Source organism: Austrofundulus limnaeus, unplaced genomic scaffold (genome assembly GCF_001266775.1).
Source record: "Austrofundulus limnaeus strain Quisiro unplaced genomic scaffold, Austrofundulus_limnaeus-1.0 Scaffold97, whole genome shotgun sequence".
NCBI classification, from domain to species: domain Eukaryota; kingdom Metazoa; phylum Chordata; class Actinopteri; order Cyprinodontiformes; family Rivulidae; genus Austrofundulus; species Austrofundulus limnaeus.
Genome location: NW_013952499.1, coordinates 326584 through 331106, shown reverse-complemented (window position 1 = coordinate 331106; position 4523 = coordinate 326584). Strand labels below are relative to the sequence as shown.

At 38.7% G+C, this 4523-nt stretch overlaps 1 protein-coding gene across 1 annotated transcript in view; it reads left to right on the top strand.

Moving 5' to 3' along the window:
- ak5 (adenylate kinase 5) overlaps positions 1 to 4523 on the top strand; it is a gene marked incomplete at its 5' end in the record, with an annotated part of 80360 nt that overhangs the window by 40256 nt on the left and 35581 nt on the right.

The window sequence follows — 4523 nt, the reverse complement described above, 5'->3', positions numbered from 1 at the left end:
GGGAAGGATTCATCAGACCTGTCCTTCGATTCGGGGAAAAAGAAGGACGTATTTGTCGGACGCATCGGAGGAGTCTTCCGTTTTGGACGTCCTTCGTCGCGGCGCTGTGACGTATGCGGCCGACAAATTCGACCTTCGGAGGACCCGTCCTGCCGTTTTGGACACAGCCAATGGCTGTCATCGCAGCCAGGGTGAAACCCGACACACGGGACGCGATGGCGATTGCAGCGTTGCGAATCGCGCTCTCAGGTCGCTTGTCTTCACAAAATTTGATTGGTTCTTAACTCTGAAGGCGGGTGTGCATTACGGACGTGTAAACTAAACAAATCTTGCGACGCTAATGGTATTGAAAAACAAACGCACATCAAGATACAGTTTTATGAGGAAAAACTTACCATAAACTTCACCCTGGTGCCAACAAATTCCCACAAAGCTTTTTAGTAATCACTTGGTGAAAGTGTTAGCTAACGGCAGTGTGTAGCATACTCTCCTCTCATTGGTCAGCCAATGAAACCCTCGCTGATTGGTTGTACGCTAAGCGACAGCGACAAAAGTTCAACATTTTTCAACTTTCAAATATCGCGTCGCAAGCTCGCGTGTACACGTGCATGTGTACGAGCGCGAAATTTCACATGCACTATTTTCGCCGGTCGCTTAGCTGGAGGAGGGCAAGCGATTGTCGCCTCACCGCACAVKYTCYDYAGGAAATGAATGGAGAGCGAGCGACGTCGCCTCCCGTGTGTTGAGCCCTTTAGCCTGAAGTGGAGGTCCACTTTAATAATGCTGAGGTATCACTGTGTAAGCTCATAATCAGAATCTTCTTTCACCTGATTTATCAACCTTTAACAAAACACTTCACCTGCTTTTATTTTAACTTAAAGACTTTTAAGTTAAAATGACTTGTGCATGTTAGCATAGTTATTTACCTGCCGCTGRTACACCTGGTAGAGGTTAGCCTGGCTTTGTGAGAAACACAGACCCAACAGTGTWGGAGTGCCCGGACATGCAGGGCTGTTATGTAAAATATTTGATGGGAACCGAAAAGACGGCGACTTGTAAGTTGTGAAGGTGTTTCTGCTCTGATTTAATTAGTGGTTTAAAATGAGTCGGCCTGGATTTGAATAATGCACACTCCTGATTATTTTTCAARCGTCGTACCAAACAGAAGGTGGGACTTGTGATTGTGCCCACACAACACGTTTTTAAGGACGTGATTATCACTTCTTCATTAAAAGCAACAAGTTTGTTTTTCATTGATTTTAAAAGAGGAAATGTTACATGTATTTTTTACATTATAAAATGTTCCCAGGTTGGTTATGTAAACACGACATAAGAGCTTAAAATTAAACCGTTAACAGCTGCTGTGCAAAAATTCWGTCGAATCTTAGGAATTATATTAACCTGTGAACTTTCAGATTTCTGCACTAAATCTTTATTTTCTGATGCCTTTATCCTTGATGGCAACTGAGAGCATTTTTTTTTACTGACTTTCAGATTATAAAAACCTTCTGAGAGCATCTTGTAATCGTCAATTTTTTAAATTCTTGTTTGCTTGTAATGATGTGTGCTGCAGTCGAACTACTTTTGTAATTTAGTTGCTGCACATTTTCCACGACTGATTGCCTCATGAGGAGGCTGAGGTTCATGTTAGGACACACAGCAGTCTGAGAATAAAATATGTTTCTATTCAGGGTCGTTCTAATGAAAGGAATCCTGCTGTCCACTGTTTGTTGTATTTTTAAGTTGGAAATGACAAATCATAAAGGAATCGGTGAAGGTTAAGTCAATGCCAGAATGAAAAAGTGCACTTTTATATTGCTTGTAAGAATTATTTTTACTGTCAGACTGACCCAAAAAGCAGCCAGGTGTCTGCTTCTCTCCTAAATCTGTACATCAGCTTGTTAAAGCCAAGCAGGTAATAAGACTTCACTCTCAGAGATCCCTGACAGCAGCCTGACACTCTCCTGCAGCTCTTTTCTGCACAAACGAGAAAAGTTTCATGATGCAACTTTTAAACACAGGAACGAAACGATGGAGCAGAAGAAACAAGTAAATATGCAGATTATTTAATCTGCTCAAACTGTGCAGAATGAACAAGATGAGATGCAAACAGAGACATAAATACTTAGTGCATGCTTATTTGTGAATTAATCATGAAATTTGTTCAAACTTAAAGAAAACTTTTAGAGCTGAAAAGAACTGAAACTGAAAAATGTTTTTAACAAAATAAAAAGCAATGAAAAAGAAAATAAACCTAACAAAAAAAATAAAAAATAAAAAAAGATTTGAAACTGAATATATATATACGTATATATATATATATTTTTTAAAAGAAACTTAATGGCCCTAATTTAGCCCCATACATTCTGAAAAATAATGCTAGGCCTTTCATTTAATCAGGATTTTGTGGAGTTAATCAGGAAATGTATCACGTCTCTTTTTGCCTCATTTTTTTCTTGTTGTTGCTTTGACTTGTGGATCATTTCCTGCTTCTTTTTGTTGATCCAGAAGTGAGATTTTGACACAAATATCATTTTTGTTTCGGCTGCTCATAAGATTTTTGGAACCAAAGCCAAAAATATGTTTGATATTAAAACAAACATGAAAACTACTCCTGAGGATTTAAATAGTGATCTCAGTGAGAACATGATTAGCTCCAGTGGCTCTATGGATGTATTTTCAGAAGGATGTCAGGGATTTTGAGGGTTTTCTTGTTCATTTGTCTAAAGAATGAAGCTCAGCAGGGAATGAAAAAGAAAAAGAAAGGAGTGTGTGTGAAGCATGAAACATGAAAAGTGTGCTGCTGGATTCAAATAGATTCATCGTGTCAGTCAACCGCTACMGAAAACAAAAAGATCAATTAAAACTAAAAAAATAGACTTTTCAAAGTACAACCATCCTTTAGTCATCCTTTAATCCTACCTCTCGGTCCTCTGTGATYGTCGCAGCAGCAGGAGTTCTGGACTGCAGCGCTGATGACGAGCTCAGCCCGACGTCACTGGTTTGAGTCCAGTGAGCCAAAGGAGTGTCCGCACTATCACAGCTCAGGCCCTGACCTCAGGACAACCAGAAGCTTTTAAATGGTGAAGCACGCAGGACAGTTTTTCCTCCACTCGTGATTCATCTAAAAATAAAATCTCTTTTTGAGTCGAACACCTGAAGCTGCGTCGTTGCAACATTTTGGAGTAGGAGGTCTGCGGGGAGAGAAATGTGCCTGGAGGAAACGTTTGTTTACAAATTCACACTGAGGAAGAAGATGAAGCTCGGCTACCTGACATGTGTTACATTCTGTGTATATTCTGTTTATGTTACTGTGCTGTGGAAATMTGACTTTACCACAATATTCATAAACAGGAAGGTGTCTCATAAATTTTTCATCATGTTTGCAAAAAGGAAGCAAATGAAAACAGAGTGTTKGCAGTCTGAGTCTGTTTGAAGAAGTTCAGGTTGTAAAAGATTTTTAYGGCGAAATAAATAAATTTTAACAAAGAGATTGAAAAAGAGCTGCAAATAGTCTGCGAACTTATAAAGCAAATTAAAACTAGTGAAACTATGAGGGGCTCAGTGTAAAATTAAATGTTTAACAACATCACTAACATTTTCATTATTTTTGCTCAACTTCTGTTCTAAAATTCTAGTTAAAAAAATTTCAACTAACATTTTATAGTTATTTAGTTCACTGTTGCTATTTTTTTTTTTTACTACATGTTATATTCAGTTTATTTACATAGCACCAAATCACAACAACTGTTGTCTCAGGGCACTGCACACAATACGTAAATGTTAAATCCTAAATCTAAATTTGTAAATCTAAATATAGAAATTAAATCCTAAATGTTGCAGCTGAATGAAAAAGCTTACCTTTAAGAATTTCAGAAGCATTTATTGTCCGTGCACAGCTTTTGTTGTGATCATCCTGAGAAACAAAAGCAATCGCTAACACTGCTAACGCCGCTAAAGATGGCGTTTAAAATCTAAATTCAAAACGTGTTCATTGAAAACATCGTGTCCCGGCAGTTTGAAGTGCAGCTCGGACACCGGCAGCAACTGCAAGTTTGATCTCTTGTAGGGAAGCTTTAGCAGCGATAGCAGCATTAGCAGCGATAGCAGCATTAGCAGCGATAGCAGCATTAGCAGCGTTAGCAGCGATAGCTGCGATAGCTGCGTTAGCAACAATAGCAGCATTAACAGCATTACCAGCATTAGCAGCATTACCAGCATTAGCAGCGTTAGCAGTGATAGCTGCGTTAGCAGCAATAGCAGCATTAGCAGCATTAGCAGCGATAGCTGCGTTAGCAACAATAGCAGCATTAGCAGCATTAGCAGCATTAGCAGCGATAGCAGTTGCTTTTGTCCCAGGTTGATGCTGTCATAACTAGAGCCTAGCTTTTGTTGCTATTTGAAACTGAAACAAATTTCTATTGATAGAGCTTAAAAACTTAAGTATAAGTTTTATCATTTAGTTGCAACATTTTTATTTAACCTTCACATTTAGATTTACAGATTTATATTCAGGATTTAAC